General features: G+C 47.2%; 1 non-coding gene across 1 annotated transcript; it reads left to right on the plus strand.

Moving 5' to 3' along the window:
• The first annotated feature begins 21,444 nt into the window (after positions 1 to 21,444).
• TRNAN-GUU (transfer RNA asparagine (anticodon GUU)) lies at positions 21,445 to 21,518 on the plus strand. Its single transcript has one exon. It is a non-coding gene; the product is annotated as a tRNA-Asn (tRNA).
• Positions 21,519 to 22,910: the final 1,392 nt, after the last annotated feature.

The raw sequence follows: 22,910 nt of genomic DNA on the forward strand, positions 1-22,910 counted from the left end.
TTGGCGATTTTCTACAAACGTACGGAGTCGTTAGAGTAGGTTCTTCTGATCATTAATTGATGCATCTAAGTGCTCTGCGTAAAGCGTGTAATTTATTATAAGGTTTTAAAAATACACATCGCTGCCGATCGCAGCGCACTGCTCGGCGGAATTTTAAGCCGCCCCTACCCATATGATGCAAATAACCCATATTACGTCACATGGGCGAGCTATCTGATTGGCTGACCAGGGCGCGTGGTCGATAATTTTTTCAACTTTATGGTGAACAAATGATGCTCGTAATAGTTGGAATGTTAGTGACTTTGTTTTTTGTAAAAAAAAATAACTTAAAGAGAATACACAAGAATAGTTTTTTAGTACACTTCAGCACTTAGCACTACAGTTCAGCACTAGTACACTTCAGCACTAGTACACTTCACACAGCAAGTGTCGTCTGCTTGTGTTACAACGTACTCCATTTTGACGAGAGCTCCGCGGTCAGAGTCGGTCAGTCTTTTCGCGAGCACTATGATTCGACTTTGTTGCCTTGTGGACTGCAAACCTAGCGACCTGCAAACCGCGAGTCCAGTATTAGGGCAAACGAAAGCGCAAGGGGACAGGGTCTGGCCGCTCGACTGTGCCGGGATGAGCCACGAGATGAGCAGAAGGGCAAATGTGAACGGTCTGCACGGTGCAGCCACCTTGTGGCACAGAGCTCAACCATACACAGTAGCAGCAACGAAGTGTATTCTTTGCTGCGGGTATGTATTTTTCGCAGGGGTGTAATCATCAACACGTTGATTTATAAATGTTTAAAATGCTTTGCACTTGGTTAGAGCAATATTAGCGCTTTGTTTGACTGGTTAAGCGCTGCGCCAGCAAGTGTCTGGACCGTGCAGACCGATCAGGCTGCTCACGTACGTCTACGCTAAAGTTCCTTCATCAGCTTGAGTTTATGCCTCCAGTCATTTGCCGAAATGACCAGCTTGCCTGTTTTTAGCGGAGTACCGGACACGTTCGGCGCTACGACAGAATGCTCGCAACGCACGCTGCTTCGATAGCTCTCGCTCGACGGCCAAGCGGCTAGCGGAGAGGTCTCGCGCTGGAGGAGGCGTGCTCCTAAACAACCGGAAGTGAGCGATGTGACGTCGCATCGTGACGCTGAACCAGTGAAGGCGGAGCTTAGCGCCGCTCGCTCGGCGAGCGAGTTGAGGAGGAAAAGCATAGCTAGGGAGGAGGGTAACTTCTAATCGCTTGCAGCTCCATTAATACGTAACGCTTCACCTAAATTGTGGTGCGAATGTTCTACTTAAGCTGTACCCTACGCGCCTACAAAATTTGTCCGAACCGTTTCAGGGGCCCTTTAATGCGGCAAAGAGTCTCTCCAACTTTCATGATTGAATATCCCAGCACCACTCCGGCACCTTCCGTGCAAGTGTGAACTGTTTTTTATCGAATGTCAGTGCGGAACACAACAGAGAGACTGAATTGTTTGTAAAGAGAAAAAATTACAATACTTATGAAATCGGGTGGTATCGCGCACTCAACGCATGAGTCGCAGCGCACCGCGATCGAGCAGGAGCGATCCGGCCGGCGCGGTGTGACGTGGCCTACGCCATCTCACGTGACGCGCAGGCCTTAGACCTCTCCATAGAATTACAGTGTACTAGAATAGGGGCAGTGTCTTCAGACGGCGGAGCGCGCCACGCTACAGTGCTCTAGACTATGGGTAGTGGGTTCAGGGAGCGGCCGCCGGTGAGGCGGCTTGTGTCGACGATACCAGATGGCGCCACCAGAGCATAGGCTGTATGAGATGCGGCGCGCTGCGCCGTGGCTGCGCACTGTGTATAGAATTGTCGCAAAAATAAACAAGGCTCTGTCTTTCAAAAGAGGTCCTACAAATAGGTGAGGCTGTACACAGATATTGTCGGCGAATCAAGAGAATTAGATATAGTAGTAGCCAACAGCCGATAGCGCGGTCGTGCGGATGAGCGGCCCCGTTGATCCTTCGCAACGCTGATCGTGCTCTTTTGCAGGTACGGCTCCCATATTTCAACGTTAGTGCATAGTAGTATTATCGCCGCCCATAGGAAAGGCTGAGTAAAGGGAGACGAGTAAACATTCTATAGATCATCGGGGTTATCCAGCCGCCCACTCGAAACTGTCGGCAAACGTGGCCGAGCGTACTCCAGCTTGAGCCATCGGAAGTGTTTTAGTAGAGGGGCGGGGCAACGGGAAATCGCAATAAAAAAAAAACGCTTCACTTAGAGACCGTTGTGTGTACCGCGGACTATATCCGAATGCGATAATATTAAGTGTGGTATGCATGCCCCTGCTTTAATTGTTCTGATGCATGCATTTCTTTTTCCTCAAAACGAAGGGTCAATTGCCGCCGATGTATAAACGCTGATGAATGCAGGACAAGACAAAATAACTTTTATAAAATAAAGCACTCCTTTATTGCAGCGCTCCAACTATGCCCAATGTGAAACATATTCTTGAATTTAGCCGCGCGACTATGAGCACTTGCCCATCTTAGCATGAAGCTTCTTCCTGCGAGCTTCTCGCGACTCATTGATTGATTTAACATAAAAATGCAACCTTGTCAAAACATAAAACTTGACAATGCTGGCTGTGAGCGCTTCTGAATGCTGGCTGCACCCTACACCACATGAAATCTGAGATTTGCCCAGCACCATAACATCAACTATGCTGTTACTGCACAGGCTTTCCTGACTAAAAAAAGTTGTGAAAAGGTTTTCCAGCCTTCTCACCGTCAAAAAAAGCACGCGGGACGGATAGAGCAACCCTCCTTTGTCACAAATTGCAGTGAACTCATTGTCCTGGATTTTCTCATTTGGCGCCTGTAGCAGCTAGTTTTTGCATTCGACACAGTCACTGCGTGCAATGAACTTGCGCGCTACATAACCTGCCATGTAGTGTATTAGCCGGTCATCGCTGTTTTCAATGACATAACCGCTATGATCTGGAGATATTTGGCGTAGTTTGCCTTCAGCCAATGAGAGATTGCCCGACTCTATGAGTTTGTCAATGTCTTCCTCTGCAGTGTTGGCATCATATGCATCCAGCAAGGAACTAAGTGGCTCATTGCTGTCGGCGTTTCCTGATCTCACTACGCTCGCTAGATTATAAAACGAAAGACAATTCACTACAATCAAAAATTGGGTTGGTGTAGGGTGATCGTTAGATCCACAGGACTGCCTTACGATACCGAAAAAGTTCTCCAATAGATCCTGGCTCAAGCGCGATGTCATTAAATACTTAAAGCCCTGTGTACTCAGGAAGTCCAATAGTTCGAGGGTGGCAGAAAGTGTGACCTTAAAGCCAACTGCTGCTGACGAACTTATGAATCCTGCACCATTTGCATACGTTTCCCAGCGTGATAACAGCTGCAGGAAGTCCTTGATTTGCTGCACACTATTAGAGCCTGGACGCAATGCTTGCGCTGTAAACCGAGACGTCATGATCCTTAAGAGACTGCCGACAGTTCTGAAAAAGTGAAAGGCGAACTTTAGTGCAGACATAGGACACCACATGGTACAATAGCCAAATTACGTTGCTGTCGCAATGATACATTAAATAAGCATAGAAGCAAGAATGCAGTTATGCAGAAAAGTGAGAAATGAACATTGAGGTTAACGTGTCCGACAGTCATCAACAAATGCTATTGCCGTCATTGCTATAATATCACGTGGTGGTGACAATGCCGCAGGCAACAAATGAATTGGTAGGTAGGTGTAGTACTCGTGTGAACTCTTTATTGGGCTGACTTGCGCCCGCAAATCCACTCGGCGTTGGCGATAGCTACAAACGTACTCGCTGGTTGTCGAACAGAGAATACCTGTTTACCCGTCGAACAGAGAATACATATATAAATGATCCGCGCGCTACAATCACACTGATAAGGCCACAGGCCGATGGCAGCTAAAAAAAAACAGAGCTTTGAATGGTTCGCGATAATATTTTAGTGCCCTTCAATCCAATTACGAATAGGTAGTGATGTTTCTAAAGAAACGCTTGCTTACCTGAAGAATGATATTGTTGCATCGATGTTACCCCAATACGATTCTAACTTCTCCTTGTAGAAGTGTAGGCCATTGACGACACGATTTCCAAATAGCTGGAATGCAAGTGTGACCCTCATCTTTTCAAACCCATTAGGTTCCAGGTGTGCAGATGTCAAGCCAGGCATTGCCTTTAGAGTGAGCTGGCTCGAGTCGAGCTTGAAGGCCTGTTTTACAGGCTGGATGGAAACCTGGAACAGTTAACATACCACATGTTGAGCTGTCAAAAATGGAGTAGCTAGACCACAGCTTTCATAAGGCTTGCTAGCACAAGTGCTATTATACAAGGATCGGCACTCACCATACCACTTGGAGTGTTCAGAGGACCTTTGAGTAGAGAGTTCTTCAGGCATTTTAGTAGGTGCGGAAAATCCGATAGGAAAAACAACTGTCGAGAAGGGTCCACAGGGTGTTCTCGGCTGCACGTGATCTTTCCATTCTTTATGCCAATTCCCAATAGGTTCCACATACGACGATTCCATGACGCACCATCACATGTAATGAAATCAACCAGAAGTCCACTGGCCTCGGCGACAATTGTGGCATTCCATTAGAATTTTTGCCAGCATTTCAGCCTTGACATTGCCACTAGTAGCAAAAGTGCCAATCACTTGCGACCATCAGCCAGTAAACGGCACAAACATTACGACCATCCCATGATCAGATGGAACATTCTGTCCGTCAGTTGTAAACGGGCCCAAGTCAACGAACCCTTCAATACGACCACATGATGTCACATTTAGGTGTTCAGACAATTTGATTTCATCAACCAAAAGGCCGCCACGAAGTTTGAAGCTATCCATGCGTCGAGTTTTTTTCTTCAGTTGGCGAAGTACTCTGTGGCTGAACCCAAAATTGGTTTTGTAAGCCCGTAAATAGCGCTTTAGTGTACTCTTGCTTGGCATGCAAATAATGTTGTGATTTCGGAGATGTTCATACAACTTGGCACTTTTCATCTTCATTAATATACATTCGAGAATCCAAGCTTTACTGTACACATTTCCCTTGCTGCTTGTTTTTTTTTCGCTGCCGAGAAACACTGTATCACGCATTCTTGCTGTTTAGGATCCAGGGCTGAGATTTCTGCCTCGAGCACTTCCATAGGCTTAGAAGCCTTTTTCTCTTGCATCTTGCAGAGCTCATCTTTCAGGTCACTCATTCGTGATGATAACCTCCGGTTCTTTTGTAGCACTGAACACAGCTTCTGCGTTGTACTTTGCACAGTCTTTCTAATTGACCGCTTTACCCTTGAACACCGCGTCAGTAAGGCCTTTCTGAGGTAGCGGCAGGATACGCATGCCTGTCCTGCGAAGTAGAAAACAGGGGAAAAATAAATGACCACAACGTCGGCCTTGTTATCTAATCGTATATACATTACATTGTGAAGTTCGAAGCAAAATTGAAATAATTAATTTGAAAGCACTCTGCATACCTTCAGATGGCTCCTTTCCGGCGCATCGTTTACTGAAGTATGTGCCGTCGTGTAGGGTCAACTGCGCTTGAAGTCCTTTGGTAAGGCTGTTTTTCGGCATGCTGCCAACGGACAGTGCTCCTTTACATAGGCGGTATAGGTCGACACTTCGAAGCAGTTTGTTTCCTTCCTCACGGCTGGCAATGCGTCCCGTTTCTACTAAGTGGCCGCGAAGGTGCGCACTATATGCGGCGCCGGGCCTATCATCGCGTGAAAGCATCACCACCCTCTCTGACTCCACGCATTGATTTTCCCCCATCTTCAGCTTGCAGTACACAGTCCCACTGTAATCAGGTATGCGATGGCAGCTCCAGTATTCTGAAGGAACATCCAGCCTAGAAAAATCGTCCGGCACAGATGCTTCGTCAACTTCACAAGGGTCTTGGTCGTTCGCCAACACGCTACTCTCAGTGTCAATGTCCGGACACCTCGATTCCTTGTAAACGTCGGAATCATTACTTTGTGGTCTTTTCGCTTGATTAGGATATGTACTTGTGCTTTTCCTCTTTCTATGAGGTCTCTGTAGCGGTGTTTTCTTTGACAGATAGCTCGGCGCGTTCGGCAGCAAAGTTGGCACCGCATCGGGTAAAAGTTCCGGCTTTCCACGCGGAATGCGGACTTCTTTGCCGTCAATGATGTGTATAAAGTCCCTCACAATGCATGATGTCTCGAAATGTAGCTCACAGACAGAGCAGGTTTCGTCCAAATCCTTATCTTTTCGATGAAGGTTGCGTTCCCACTGCTTGCGTCAGTTCTCATCCTTTGGCACAGCGAAGAGCGATGGCTGATCGCCTTTCGCCCACTGGTACCCCGTTTTGCAACCGGGAGCAAAGCAATGCCGTTGACGCCGACGATTAGGCATGACCGCAGTCTTAACGCCGCGAACTCACAAAGACGAAAAATGCACCGCACAAAAAGCAACAAAGAGCTACAGGCAGCTGGGTAGGACAGCTAGCCGCGCGGGCGGGCGCGCCGAGCCTACAGCCCACGCTACAACAGCGCCACCGCTTAGATCCGGGACCTGTCGACACTCGCCGCCTCACCGCATCGCATGGAGCGCGGCGGCTCCTGAACCCACTACCCCATATTCTAGAGCACTGAAGCCACGCACTGCTTTGAAGCCGGGAGCGTAGACAGGTCGCGGATGTATGCGGCGGCGCTGCAGTCGCACGGGCTGTATGGACGCGTTCTCCGTGTGTTGCGGCCAGTTGCTCTGAATGACTCTGAAGGTGCTTGCTCTGAAGGAATTCCTCGAGTTTCTGTCTCCTTGGGAGTCCCTTGCAAAACGACTGCCATTTGTTGGGCGTGCTGGTAGACTGACTTGGAAAGTATATTTAGCGCCAACGAACAAGGAGAGAAGGGAGACGACACCACCAGGAAGCACCCGCCTACATAACTTTCCTTGGGTTAAGTAGGCGGGTGTTTCCTGAAAATCAAGTTGTTGAAGTTAGCGTATTGTATTTTCGTCTCCCTTCGATGCTTGTTCGCTGGCGCTAAATATGCTTTCCAATGCAAAAGGACTTTGCGGCTTTTTGAGCCAGTCGACGGCAGATGGGCTCCGTGTGACATTGTGCAGCACTTTGGCTCTGTTAGAATACTTGGAAGGAGATGGTTTTAAATACCTCTTGACATCTTGACTAAACCAATATAGGTTGTAGAACTTCTTGTGAGGTAGTCGTGCGGATACAACGATTACCCAACGCCGTCTCAATTTTTTATTGTTGTGAATTGCCTGTCTTCTTATAACTTGGCCAAGGCAATGCAAACAGGGAACACAGAGGTCAGTAAAGACTTGGTATCGCTACTTCACTCACCTCATAATTCTGAAAAGGAAGGGGACGTTACGTAACTTGATGAGTTAGTTGAAGCTGGAAATTCAACGCTGGTAGAGCAGGGCTAAACAGTACTCCTGCAGAGCACCGGGCTTATGCGGAGAAAAGGAGAGATGACCACCTCATCCATTGTATATGTTAGAGTATGTCCAGCAGGATTTTTTTACTCGTAACAAATGTGAGGACGGCCACTCTCTTCTTTTGCAGAACTCTAGTGTCAGTAGCAGAGTCTCAAAATTCACAAATTTGTGAAATGAGAGGATTTCTGTATCCCTTCAAGTTGATATTTCAGCACTAAAGAAAATTGAGGGAATATATTTACAACGTTCTTCAGCAAAGAGGAGCTTGGCAGCGACAGCATACTCCACGTCATGATTCTAGTGAAAGCTTTAAATTTAATTGGCTATGCCATAGGCTGCAGATTACATGCTGATGATTTCACATCATCAGTTGTGCGTTTTTATGTCCTAACAAGGCTGCACATTGATGTTAGAGGTCTTAATCAGTGAAGAAAAGCAGGACAAAAAAAAACTGCACCTTAATGTTCGCGGGTGCAGCATATGTATGCTGACCCTTGTCTTTTTTATCCGAATTTACAGCTTTTTCTGGCGCATTCAAAAAGCTAATTTTGCGAATATAATTAAGAAATGAATTAAGGAATTCGTTGTCGCATATCGTTCCGCTGTTGTTTGGAATGGAATGTACTGGCACTGTTTTTTTGTGTTTTGGCATACTTTGCGTAGTTTTGCGGTGATCTCTTTTACTTGGCGTCTTTCCTACCTGTTTTATTCCTTTCATTGAAATGTAGGATGTTGGTTGTGCCTCATACTCGCACATGAGCCTGACGTTCGGGCGCACTTCATCATGTAAATAAAGAAAGATTACGAATAAACTGTGCAAATGTAGTTGAGGGGGTTCGCGAAACAGAATGAATGAACGAGGGACAAATGTTTATCGCGAAAGAGGTTAAATGCCAAGCAGGTAAGCTCTTTGTCTTTCGGCTATGTACGTACATATTCTTTTGTCTTCTACAAGAGTGGCTGAGGAACTATAGGCGCTCGACATAGGGTCACGTATGCCGCGGCCGCTTTTTTATGAATGCGAACCGCACAAGATAATGTGTGCACCTGGATTCCGAGTTGGTTATAATCAATTCGATGTCCTTTACTGCGGAGTTATTTCCAGCCGAGTTCTACATCCGAATAATTTCTGGTTACGTGGCAGCGTGGCTCAAAACAAACTTAAGGGCTTTACGCCACTGCAGCGGTCTCTGCGAAACATTTGCTGTCAGGTTAGTAAATCCGTCTAATGGGCGTTGAGATGCCCTAGGAATGCACATATAATTCATCTTTTACATCAAGTAAGTTTCGGGCATGCATCTTAACATCCGCCGAGCATTTGCACGTCTATTCGGCTGCGGCAGAAAATTATCACAAAAATATTAGGGCGCAGCGCAAGCGCTGCGCCATCGGATGGATGGATGGATGGATGGATGTTATGAGCGTCCCCTTAGGAACGGGGCGGTGGGTTGCGCCACCGAGCTCTTGCTACTATGCTGCCTAATATCCTACCTAGGTTAACCAATGAAAAAAGAAAAGAAAAAAAACAATATGAACTACCACGTCCAACTTTTCTGATCTCCTATTGCGAACTGTGTTTTTGTACGGCTCCGTCTTTTGTCGTTTCACTACTTTTCTGCCACCAATCCTCCAACCGCCTCTTACTAATGCATATTGCGGACCTGTTTGCTTTACCACTGCTCCCGCTGATCGCAAGGGCTTCAAGGAGGCCAGTACTGCCTAAATCGACCGCTGGGTAGACGTCTTCACATTCTAATAAAATATGCTCCGTCGTTTCCCTAGCTTTACCGCAGCAAGCACATGCTTCTTCTTCCTTGTTATATCTCGCTTTATAGGTGCGTGTTCTAAGGCATCCCGATCTCGCTTCGAAAAGTAATGAGCTTCCCTTTGAGTTATCATACATGGTTTCTTTCCTGATTTCGTTTTTTCCTCTTAAGTAGTTACTCATGGCAGGTTTCTTTTCCATTGCCGCCACCCATCAGAATAATTCAGCCTCTCTGACTTTCCACTTGACCTTCTTTGTTGCTGTGTTGCCCACCCCTCAGGCCGCATACTTGCTGGTAAGCTTCCTAGTTCTTTTTCTCCACTGTGAATCAATGTTTTGCCTGTACTGATACCTGAACACTCTCCCAGCCCATTTACTTTCTTCCAAATACCTCAGCTGTTCTTCATACTCAATTTTACTGCGAGCTTCCCTCACTTCAAAACTAGTCCAGCCCATATCCCCCTGCACAGCTCCATTTGTAGTCTTCCCGTGAGCGCCCAATGCGAGGCGACCCACTGACCTTTGGTTCCCGTCGAGCCCTGATTGTACCCTTGATTTAAAGCAAACAACCGCATTTCCAAAGGTAAGTTTCGGTTCTGTGCATACAGCGCCATCTTGTGCTATCTACACCAAGCGCCTCAGCGGCGAGCTCTTCCTGAACACACTGCCCCTGTTCTAGTACACCGTAATAGAATAAAGAAGACCTCTCTGGGACAACGTTGGTAGCCGTACTTCAGTTTCACAGCTCCGCTCGGCAGATGGCCGAAGTGGTGGTCACGATAACTAGCGGCGCTGCGATCGGGTCTTTCGTCACTTTTTGTTTCGCTTCTGATAGAAGTTGCTTCATTTCTTATAGGTTTCTGGTTTCCATTTCGAGAAGTAGTTGTTTCACAATTGTTAATTTTGAGCCTCTTTGTAAAAATTTGTCATACATGAGCTAGGTATTGTAAATGCGTTTCTGCTAATGAACTTGAAACTTGACTTCTGCTTTCACTTTTGGTTTCCTCTTGGTTGCGCTGCATCGTCTGCCGTTATCCTTCTCCGTTTTGTAGGTGTTGTGTGATGTGTCGTGACTTGCTATCTTGAAAAGCTTCTCGGAGAAGCGTTTCCGCGTCTCATGACAGCAAGAAGTTCCCTATGCTGTGCTGTTTTGCCCCCGGCTGCACCAGCGGCCTGAGACACGATGCCGCTGTTCACCACTCTTTCGCACCGTCGCAAGGCGCTGGAGAGCTTAAAAGTTGGGAACGCGTGCTACACCGAAAAGACAAACCTTCAAATACCTCAAGCATGTTGTGGGGAACAAAGAAATATTGATTCCTCACGGGAAATTGATGCTTGTTCCCGGCGCACTTCCTCTGCTCTTTCCTGGGCTGCCAGAGCACATCTCAAAGCCAAAAAAATGTGAAGCGAAAACGACGTCCACGAAAAGAACTAGCCCAAGTGCCGGCAAGTATATCGGGCGAAGCTTGTAGTGGCAGCGCTTCAACTTCGAACTTGCTGTTGGGCTCGGAAGAAGGAACTTCAGAAATATGCGCTACACACTTTGTGCTCAACGAACTCACAAACGTGACACTGCCTTCTGCGCTCTGGAAATTCGAAATTGTTAAGGACGACGCAACACAGAAGTGGTGTGCAGTATTTTATATAAGGCAACTGGTAGCCGGGCATGTGCGAGTATCGAAATCTGTTGTGCTTGAATAGGTTGGCACTGAGCGGCTACAACAAAATTCACAAGAGGTTATTTCGAGCTGCGACTAGCATTGCAAGTGTGAAAAGATTCCTGAGAGAAGCAGACAGCTTGAACATATGTGAGGGCGTGAAATCAGGCCAGCGTGACACGGCGACCTCATATAATATGCACCGCAAGCAGTGCAATGTACTTACAAAGGAACTAGTCTGTGCGCGGTGTCTACGTTTACAGAGGAAACTTCGACTGAGCATTAAGGCTCCGAGCGCAACGCTCATGTGATATCAGAAACTACGCAATGTGAAGAAAAGGCTGCTTAAGGTGGCTGCTGCGCATCAAAAGCAAAAGAAGGAAATTTTGGCTCTGAAGAAAAAGCTTTCTGAAATCCCCAATAACTGAATCGAGGAAGCGCTGGCGGAACTTCCGCCTTTACAGCAACTTTCATTTATGACATCGTTTAAACAGTTGCAAGCAAAGTCTCCGTGTGGCGCGCGGTACAATGCGGACTGGCTCCTGAATTGTTTTATGCTGAAGATAGCGAGCCCTCGAGCATATAAGCTTCTATCTGACATGAACATGTTGCCCTTGCCCTCCCTGAGCCGTCTCACACAAATTCTGAAAGGAATGCCATGCAAGTATGGTTTCAATCCTCTCTTTATGGAACCTATTAGAAAACAGCTGGGCAACAGAGCAGATGGGTAGAAATTCGGCACACTGATTTTGGATGAAATGAAGTTACGCCAGGCGTACGATTTCCACAAGTCAACCTTCAAACTTGATGGTTTGTGGACTTCGGGGGTATTTCAAATGAAGGAACTTACCTTTGCCACAAAAGGTGCTGCGCCTGGCAAGATTTTAGCACACCTGGTGTTGCAAGCAGTAATGCAATGGCATAAACATGGTGCCATGGTGGTCGCCGTAGTCATTGACAGGGCTGGGAACAATCGCTCGATGTGGCAGCAGATGGGAATCAGCGGCAGCATAACCTTACCTTCTCACAAGATTCCACATCGATGCCTGCCTGAGCGCGCGTACCTTTATTTCCTGTGTGATGTGCCACATGCCCTGGAGCGTGTACGCAACCATTTGCTCAAGCACAAATATGGACAGGTGAGCTATCGTAGTTTATTTCATATATAACCCGTGCTGATTGCCGTCGATAACTCATTTTCAGGCTGGAGATTACTGCATAAACTTTGCCCACTATCAACACCTCTATGAGTGCGAAAGAAAGCATCATCTCAAGGTCGTCCCCAAGCTCTCAGCAGCCGATGTCAACCCCACAAACTTGCAGAGAATGAACGTGCGACTCGCTGCACAGGTGAGCGATTAAAAATACTAATATGCCAAATTTAGAAGGTGGCTCTTTGTTGCGTTGTAAGTTTTTTCAACTGCAACTGTTACACTTTCTTTGCCTTCCACAGCTGTTCAGCCGTAGTACTGCTATTGGACTGCAGTTATACAGAGCAGAAAGTGTTGAAGGCCGTCAAGACTAGGAGGGAACAGAAGCGTTTACAATGACAGTAAATGACGTCTTTGATGCACTCAACACAAAAAGTCCTGCAGAAGGAATACGAAAGGGCTCACTAAAAATTGAGGTATGCTTTAAGCCATGTCAGGATTGGGGGCACAGTCCCATCGCTCGTGATGCGTTGTCAAGATTGGAGTCGGGCATGAATTAGAAGATAGCGGGCGCATGCCATCGTCCAACTTATCCACGCTGAGGACGTTGATGAAGGGAAGGACTGCTTCTCATCGAGAACGAGGATTATGGGTTTATTTACAGTATTTATAGCAGTCTAACATGACTGCTTGAGAAAGTACATCAGCCTAAAATGACTGCTTGAGAGTGACCTGAGCAGCCGCACAACAGCGGTTTTTAAACACTCGGTCCTCTCCCGATACAAGGTGATGCGAACGTTCGTTTCGTCATCGCCAACTAGCCCCCTCCCCGCAGGACGGTCTACACACACAAATGCACACACGTTCGAATGTCCGGAGCCGACGTCAGAGGGGCCCCGTATAACTCGGAGCCGTTCCGGGTAACGCGTTGGGGAGTTTGGGAACAATAGTTGGCCCGCCGAACTCATTCCGTCACAACGGCGATGAGGCTTGAGGTTGGTGTCGGTTTCCGCACAAAGCTTGCTTCATCGAACGCATCCTAGCTGAAGCGACGCAGAGTGGGGGATGCCCATATTGTTCCCGGACACAAAGTCGATTTAGTCACGCTGTGGCTAGAAGTTGGTGGTGACGCTCCCGGAATGGCTAACTTTCACTGCAGCTGGCCGTTCTTACAGCTATGTTGCCGGCATAGTTGTAACTGGGTGGCAAACTTGCAATGCAGCTGGCCGTTCTTAACAGCGCCTCCGTGGCCCGAAAATTCTCGACTGTCTAGCGCTGACAACCACTGGGCAGGATGAGAACGGCTGGTGGCCAGGGGGTGATTGATGCCTTGGCTCGCAGCGACCACTTGTGTATTGATGTCACCGCCCCAAAACATCCAACAAGGACAGGCAACTGCAAAATGAACCCTACAACACGGCTCTGCGACGAGATGGCGTACCTTGGCTCCCACTTATACCCGCTAGGCTTCAAAAAAAAAAAAAAACATAGGTGCACAAACAAAAAAATGCTGCATTTCACTATGGCAATTTCTGAAGCAATTTCGTGCTGACAAATTCAGCAAACGTGGAGGGAATCCTACTAAATGAGAGGAGATCTTCTTCGCTTAAAAAAATTAACACTAGTAACCCTAAAATTTAGGCGGGACCCTCAAACGCAGAATTCAAATTAGCCTGCTCAAATCATCCGCATTGCTATGCAACTTTCCCTTCTTTTATCTAACGGAGAAGTTGTACTCTTGGAGAGTGAGACTCCATCGAAGCAAGCGGCCATTTTTGTGTGACATTTGATTGAGCCACGTCAGAGGACAGTGGTCGGTCTCGAAGATGAATTTCGCTCCATACAAGTAACACGACAACTTCTGGGCTGCCCAAACTAAACAAGCGCATTCCTTCTCTGAAGCACTGTAGGCTTCCACTCTTACATTTAGTTTACGGCTGGCATAGAGGATAGGATGCTCCTCGTTATCGTCGCCGACCTGACTAAGTACCACACCAATACCTCTGTCGCTTGCGTCGCATTGAACTCTGAATTCCTTTGTGTAGTCTGGCGCGCGAAGCACAGGTCGACAAACCAATAGCGTTTTCAAACATTGGAAAGCGTGCTCTTTGTCCTTATCCCAGTGTACGTTACTCGGTGCTCCCTTTCGGAGGGCGCCCGTTAATGGACTTGCCATTTGCGAGTAATTCGGAATGTACCGTTGATAGTACCCCACAAGTCCCAAAAATGAACGAAGGTCTGTTTTCGTGCGCGGCTGAGAAAATTCTCCAATCGTAGCTGTTTTCAGCTCGGCCGGCCGTCTCATGCCCTGACCGACAACATGGCCCAGATAAGTAACCTGCGAACAAGCAAACCTACACTTTTCCGCTTTCATCGTTACGCCGGCTTCCCTCAACCGTGAGAACACCTGTTTGAGGTGCGATACGTGTTGTTCCCAGCTGCGCGAAAAAATTGCTACATCATCAAGATAAGGCAAGGCGAACTCCTTCAAGTCTTTTAGGACAATATCCACTAACTTAGAGAAGCTAAACGGCTGTTCTTCAGCCCGAAGCTGAGTGCGAGAGGGCGAAAAGTGCCTACAGGTGAGTTGAATGCGGCATAGCGGCTGGCGCTTTCTGAAAGGGGAACTTGCCAGTACCCCCGCACGAGATCTATAGTTGAAATGTATTTAGCAGCGCTAACTCTTTCAATTCGTTCCTCAATGTTCGGTATCGGGTACAGCTGATCCCTAGTGATGGCATTTAACTTCCTGTAGTCAGCACACGGTCGAGGGTCCTTGTTAGGGGTTTCTAACAGTATTAGCGGTGACGTGTAGTCACTCTCAGCGGGTTCAATAACTCCTAACTCTAGCATGGGCTGTATCTCTGCCTCCATAATTTCTCTGTCTTGGAAACACCCTGTAAGGCTTTGATCTTACGAGTTCGGTTGTTGTCAGCTCAATTTCATGCGTTATTAGTTCAGTTCTACCCGGCCGGTCGCTGAATCTGTCGACATATTCCCCTAACCCCTCTTAGCTCATCTACCTGCTCGGGTCTTAGAGCTTGTGAGCCTACCGAGAGTTCTACTACTTCTTCAAGGCCGATTTAAGCGATGGAGGTCACCCTATACTCCTCAAGCTTGGTACTACTGCCATCCTGCTCTTTGATGATATAGTTAACGACTCCGCTCCGCTCTACATACGGCTTCATCAAATTACCGTGAGATATCTTCACTTCCTTCCTGCGACCCGGCATTTTCAGAGCATAGTTAGTATCTGAAAGTTTGTGCAACGCTTTAACGTGCCCGTCCCAGTGAACTTCAAGCTTGTTCTTTCTTGAAGGTTTGAGGATCATTACCTGGTCTCCGGCGTTAAACGTACAAAGCCTCGCATTCTTGTCGTAATAGAGTTTGGCGTTCTTTTGAGCTATTCTCATGTTCTTTCCGGCCAGTTCTTGCGTTGCGCTTAGCCGTTCCAGCAAATATAGCACGTATTCAACCACTGTTGGACTCTCCCCTCTTTCCTCCCACATCTCTCTTAACATTCTCAGTGGAGAACGGAGTGTCCTCCCATACACTAGTTCTGCTGGCGAGAACCCTGTCGCTTCATGTGGAACCGTTCGCAAAGCAAAGCTGCCGACAGAAAGTTCTCCCAGTTGTCCTTGTGCTCGTAACAGAGCGCACGCAAAACTCGCTGGAGCACCGAATGCCACCTCTCTACACTGTTTGACTGAGGGTGATAGACAGAACTCTGTATTAACTTTACCCCCCACTTTTGCAAAAATGTGGAAGTCAGTGCGCTCGTGAATACTGACCCTTGATCTGCCTGAATTTCGGCTGGAAACCCAACTCGTGCAAAACACTGTCAAAAGCGCGCATACGACTTCGGTGGAGCTGAACTGTTTCAGGGGGATTGCTTCTGGAAACTTTGTAGCCGGACACAGCGTGGTAAACAACTACCTGAAAGTAGATTTTGTTTTTGGAAGGGGCCCTACCGTGTATACTACAAGTCGTCTGAAAGGCTCTGTTATTAGAGGCACTATCTTCAGTGGAGCTTTCCATGTCTCTCCTGGTTTACCAGAACGGTGGCAGGCGTCGCATGATCTTACAAAGTTTTATACGTCTTTGAAACAGCCATTATGCAAAATAGAAGTGAGGCATGCAGACAGGACACAAGAGTATAGAGAAGCCGACAACACGAACGCCGACTATAAACTGAAGGGAGCACTGAGGCGAAAAAAAAAAGAAAGAAGACACAAAACTCATCTGCGCATGCTCAGGAATGGTAACACCACGTTCAATCGGGTACACGTGCCGGTCTTCGTGAGAGATAACTGTTAAGGCACTTAATTTCTTCCTTATGTAAAGTAATCGAAGGCTGACTCACGCACGCACTTCCACCATTATAGATATGCCATGCCTCTACCATTAGACGCGTATCTTCATTCTTATGCCTGTACAATATCGCGCATTCATCTAACTCTGGCGCGCTGTTACAATCTCGGCAATGTAGCGAAAGATTAGAAGGCGATCCACCCGGTTAACGACCTTTTATGTTCCATTAGCCTCTGATTGATACACCGTCCCGTTTGCCCTACGTAGAAATGGCCACAGCTGAGGGAAATTTTATAAACCACACCCATACGACAGTCAGTAAAACTGTTGTTCTTATTGTGCTTCACTGGATAAATATCTGTTCGTTTTTTGCCTTTTACCCGCTCCTTTTTATTCTGTACGGCAGCGCATATCCTACCTAGCTTATTGGGAGCAGTGAAAGCAACATTAACATCATATCTACTAGCAACTTTTTTAAGCCGGTGCGACACTGAATGAATATACGGAATAGCCACTACTCTTTTTTTTGCTATTACTGCTTTTTGTAATCATGTCCGTCCCTCTCGAAACCGACTTCTTTTGGCGCTCAGACACAGTGGCCACCATTACACTAGGATAACGTGCTTCTAATAGGTGCCGGACCTGCACATTAAAACTGGCGCTCATTTTGTGCATGCAAGATCTGGTGAGGGAAGACTTAAGGCGCGACATGGCAATTCCCTCTTTTACTACTTTGGAATGCTTGGATTGAACGTTTAGCAACGGCTTCGAAGATCTTGGGGAGTACTGCCAACAAACATGATTTTGTTCGAAGATCAAGGAAATGTCAAAAAACTCAATTACGCATCGCTGAGGAAATTCCTTGGTAAACTTTAATCCTCCCCCATCAAATTGAAATTGCTCACTTGCTGAGGTAGCAGCGGAATCAAATTCTTCCCTATTGCAGAAAGTCAGGTAATCATCAACGTAACGAAATATCTTGATAACGCAATCACCTAAGGCTTTCTCTAAGCAGTTGTCAACCTTACTCAGGTAAATGTTGCTAAGAATAGGGGCAACCTTTGAGCCAATACAGATGCCTGATTTCTGCAGAAAAACGCCATCTCTCCACCCAATCAGCGTCGACTTCAAGTACATTGAAATAATTTCTAGAAAAGCTCCCATGGAAACACCGCATCTGTCCATAAAAGCCGACTCTTGCACTTGTTCTTTAATGCACTCATTTACGGAATTTAGCAACCCGTCATGCGGCAAAGAATAATACATTTCTTCGATATCCATCATAAAACCTATACAATCACCAGGATTTTCTTCTCTCAAATACTGAACTAGTGCCTGAGAATTACGTAGTCAAAAGGGGTCTGAAAAAGCTAGTGAAGCTAGGCAGTTCTGTAGGTAACTAGCGACACAGATCTGCCACGTCCCTATCTCTGACACTATAGCACGAAAAGGAATTTCTTGCTTATGGGTCTTGGCCGAGAAAAACAGTTCTAAGGTGAGGGATGATGAGGAGGTGAGTTCTAAGGTGAGGAATATGGGTTTATTTACAGTATTTATACCAGTCTAAAATGACTGTTTGAGAAAGTACATCAGTCTAACATGACTGCTTGAGAGTGAGTGACCTGAGCAGCCCCACAACAGCGGTTTTTAAACACTCGGTCCTCTCCCAATACGAGGTAATGCGAACGTTCGTTCCGTCATCGCAAACTAGCCGCCTCCCGGCAGGACGGTCTACACACTCAAATGAACACACTTTCGAATGTCCGGAGCCGACGTCACAGGGGCCCCGTAGAACACAGAGCCGTTCCGGGTACCACTTGGGGAGTTTGGGAACAATAGTTGGCCCACCGAACTCATTCCGTCACAACGACGATGAGGCTAGAGGTTGGTGGCGGTTTCAGCACAAAGCTTGCATCAGCGAACGCATCCTAGCTGGAGCGATGGAGAGTGGGGGATGCCCATATTGTTCCCCGACACAAAGTCGATTTAGACACGCTGTGGCTAAAAGTTGGCGGTGACGCTCCCGGAATGTTGCCGCCATATTTGTAACGGGGTGGCAAACTTGCACTGCAGCTGGCCGTTCTTAACAGCGATGTTGCCGCCATAGTTGTGACTGGGTGGCTAACTTGCACTGCAGCTGGCCGTTCTTAACAGCCAGTGTACATGACGTTTTAATGGAAGCCCTACCGTTTAGTGCAAACTATAAATTCATTTATTTGCGCAGATAATCAAGAAGTTTCTCGACCTGTTCAGTATCAGGGAACACAACTACCACCACCGAAACATTCTTATGTTTACTTCGCGACACACAACCGAAGCTTTGCGTGTTACGCTAATGTCGGTACGCGACATAATTGATGAGCTCCACGAAGCTGGTGTCCTCTACATACTGACAGTGAAGCTGAACCAAGATCCCCTAGAGGTAATGCGCAAATGCTTGTTGAAAATGTGGAGAGCTGTAGAACTTTTAATGTATGCACAAACCGCAAATGCCAAGTTGGTTTTCTCGTGATCACTTTTATTACTGCACGCTATAGGACCAATAAATTAAAAAGTCCATAGGCAATATCACTCACAGAATGCTTTCTTTATTCGTTTCAGAAATTTTCCGACCCGCCGTGGTTGCTCAGTGGCTGTGGTGTTGGTCTGCTGAGCACGAGGTAGCGGGATCGAATCCCGGCCACTGCGGCCGCATTTCGATTAGGACGAAATGCGAAGACACCCGTGTACTTGGATTTAGGTGCACGTTAAAGATCCCCAGGTGGTCGAAAATTCCGGAGTCCTCCACTACGGCGTGCCTCATAACCAGAAATTTATTTTGGCTCGTAAAACCCCATAATTTAAGAAATTTTTCGGTGTTGTCCGTTCATTTCATGGCGACGAGGACCACCCATCCGTAGTTCAATTCAGCCAGATTTATAGATTGTTGTCTTCGCTCACACCTGTGAAAAATGCAGCGAGAGGAAATTGCTCTGGCGCGCCCGATAGTGTTCTGGTGTCTCTTCACGACAGCTTGGGGCAAAAGGCGGAAGCTGCTGCTGAGCTGAAAGGTGCAGTTGAAGCAAAGCAATACAAGAAGCTCTATGGGATGAGTCTTTCAGAAGGCCACATGGATGACTTGGGCGACCACGGGTACCAGAAAGCAGGAACACAAGAAATGGCTGTCTACTACCTGGCTGGATATACATTGAAGAATGTTACGAAATCAATGCATTGCGCACGGTGTGTTGAGTCACTGGAATGTGCTTGTGTGCCACCAAGTGCGGGTGAGCCACGACCCTCGCATAGCCTCTTGACAGAGCTGAGGTCATTCAAGCCAGGGTGCTTGCGTGAACCGTCTTTCAGAGTGATCACTGTCATCACACACATGGGAGAAATAATTTGTCACACACTCGACAGTAACGCAGTTTACGGAGACTTATTTTGGAGCATCCTGGACGGACTAAGCAAAGCATCTGTGCCGGCACTAGGGTGTGATAATCATTATGAGGAGGTGACTGCTAATGTCATCAAGTTCTATCTTGTCATGCGCATGCCATTCTTTTCAAAAAAATGAAAAGTGAGGCATCGCTGACAGAGCAGGTGCAAGCAGCCAGAAAATGAGCAAAATTGCTTTGAGCAAAAGCAGCTCAAAATAACTTTTTATGCGAAGCATATTACGAGAGCTCAACCCAGCTCCTCAGGCGCGGCGGTGTCGCCTTCAATACCACGTGAAACCGTGACGTCACGACAAAGAAGAAACGGGGCTCCAACTCGCGCCGTCGCTCGCGGCGTCGCCCCCCGCATCGGAGGCGGTGAGCGTCGAGCAACGCAGCGTTCGGCGCGAGAACGAAATGTGCGCCTGAGCAAGCGCCGCACGCCTGAGCCGACGCCGACGACACCGGCTTTTCTGCGACACGAGCTCCATAACGCTGTCGCGTTAAAATAAATGCTAGTATGCTTCGCATCCTGGGCTTGACCTTAGCTAAGCCACAGCAATTTTTTTTGTGGACAAAGTAGATAAAAAAGTGTCACAGTGCTTTTTCTTTTGTTCGTTAAAAAGAAAATAAATTAAACTTTGACCTAAGTATGTTTATAGTATTTAACTTCTTCCTTGTCGCTGCTCATAGATCACTTCCAACGCTCTTGCACGTCCCATAATATCTGCGGACAACTATAAAAAATACATGTGTCAATTAAATTTATTAGGCGAAGAAGCGTTGACGGGGGTGGTTCAATTCGCCACAGCGTTGTCTCAAGCCACTGCTGGGCGTGATGCGTTAATGTCCCTACGTCTGCACAGGCGCTCGCCGTCTTTAATTACGACACATCTTAAGAATAAGCAGCAAAAAATAAAGCCCCCTCTGAAGGGAGCACCGTGGCGCTTTTATAGGGAAAAAGTTGGTTGAAAAGCGGAATCGCAGTGCGCGACCGCTCATTTGTGGTGTAGTTGCAGCCTCTAAAGACTAGCTAAACATGTCATTAAAGGGTCCTTCACATAAAATATTGTGTGGACAGCCAAAACACAGTCGTCAACGAGCGAACGGCACAGGCCAGTTGGGGAAAACGACCCACCGCAGAGGTGGCATTGCAGGAGTAGACGACGCGCGCTGTGTGAGAGATGCGTCACTGCAGCGCCTATAGTGCACAGACACCGTGAAGTCGCTGTTACTTACTCGCGGCAGGTTTGTCACAAAACACAGGTTGCGTATCTAAACTACGTTTACCGACGGATAAGCGCCTACAGGCCCGTTAGTGCAAACGACGCGTCGCAGCAGGAGCAGACGACGCGTGCCGCATCACGAAAGACGCGACTGCAGCGCCGTTAGTTTCAGTGACACCCGTTGTGGCCACGTCGGCCAGTGGGCTCGCTTAGGGAGCTCTGAAACTGAAGCTTGTCTAAGAACGTCGCTCCAGGAGATGTCAAAGGAGGTTCTTAAAGGAGGGAGGTGAAAGTGGAGGAAAGTGTTGGCCTGCGCCCAATACATAGCGAAGGAGAAGAAAGCGAAAATACCGCGCCGGAAAGTGAACATAAGAACAAATCCGCAGCCGGAAAAATAAAGGCCAGATCGCACGCAAAATGTTAACATGCTCTTTCGCTCCAGTATTGTTCATATTGTCGCTTAAATGTCTGCCTCCGTGGCGCAATAGGCTAGCGCGTTCGGCTGTTAACCGAAAGGTTGGAGGTTCGAGCCCTCCCGGGGGCGGCGGCATTTTTATTCTTATTTTTCTTTTTATTAGCGCTCATTTTTGTCACCTATTTGTCATGTCGACCGCCACGCTGTCACCGTGCAAGCTAATGTTGCTGTTTTTTTTTTCGAAACAAGGGCTCATACACGAGCACATAAAAATTGGATTTCGCTGTTCTTTCTTCGCAGGCGCGAGGAGCAGTGGTCGCGAACATGAAATGTGGGGACTTTCGATCCTTGAGATTTCTCTTCTCCTGGGTAATAAGGAAAAGAAAGTTGTTAGCTCCGCTCGTCCCTATAGCCTATAGCTGGCAACGCAATCGACAGAAATCGCGGCCGGCAAGGCGAAGAAGCCGTGTCCAAAGTGAGTTTGTTACTATTTTATTGCGACGGTAGCATATTAAATTTTTATAGTCGCAGGGGGATACGTTTGGAATTGAGGTGTCTTCTCGGATGACTTTAGTGGCAAAGCATTATGTCGCGCCGATATATCGTTCATTAGTGTCGTTGAGCATACCACAAACTTCAGGGGAATCACGGGAACGGAAACAGCTTATGAATTCTACTGCCGTGCCGATGCATTAGTTCCTAATATAACTGAGCATACAACGCACTTGTAGATTCGTGGGAATGGAACATTTGGTACTCTGTATGTGAAAGTACTACAACTTGCGTCGCCATACAATCTGAGCCGCAGATCGTACATGCCACCGACATTGGTGGGTTCGTCCTGCTTTGCAAGAGCACGCGTAGTTTTCGCATTCAGCACCCATCGATATGCGTCCGCCGTGGCCGGGATAAGATCCCGAGAGCTCGTGCTCAGCAGCCCAACACAAAACTACTAAGCAAATACGACCGGGTCGTTAAACTTAGTCGTGTCGTCTACAGCCCGCCGAGGATACAATAAACACTATGTTGTTACTGATGATACGCGATGCCCCCTTTAAAAAAAAAACATGCAAAAAGTTAAGCCACAGAATTCGGAGCGGAGCTGTGAAGTTCTCACTGTGTTGACAAGCTTTGAAGAAATGGATCCGTGGGAAAAAGCAGGTGACCGCGCTTCACATCGGCGTCACGCAATCACCCATGCGGATGTTTGCAAATCTATACGGTCGATAAAACTACTACCCTTACATCGTATAGTAGTATAGTAAATTGCTATCGCAGTCCATGCTTCGCCTTTTGAGCGAAACTGCGACTTTTTTTTTGAATCTACCAGCACGCTCTTTCACTCTGATCAATCGCGCACGCACATGAACTACAGAGGGTGCGCGAGGTGCCACTTCTGCAGTCGCGGCACATCTGTCGGCAAATCTCCCGTCACCAGAGGAGCACTAAAACACTTTATGACATTGTACTAGTAAAGGAATCACTTGGAAGCATAATTTTTATTCATTTAACGATAAGAGG

Source organism: Dermacentor albipictus, unplaced genomic scaffold (genome assembly GCF_038994185.2).
Source record: "Dermacentor albipictus isolate Rhodes 1998 colony unplaced genomic scaffold, USDA_Dalb.pri_finalv2 scaffold_11, whole genome shotgun sequence".
In the NCBI taxonomy this organism is placed as follows: Eukaryota; Metazoa; Arthropoda; class Arachnida; order Ixodida; family Ixodidae; genus Dermacentor; species Dermacentor albipictus.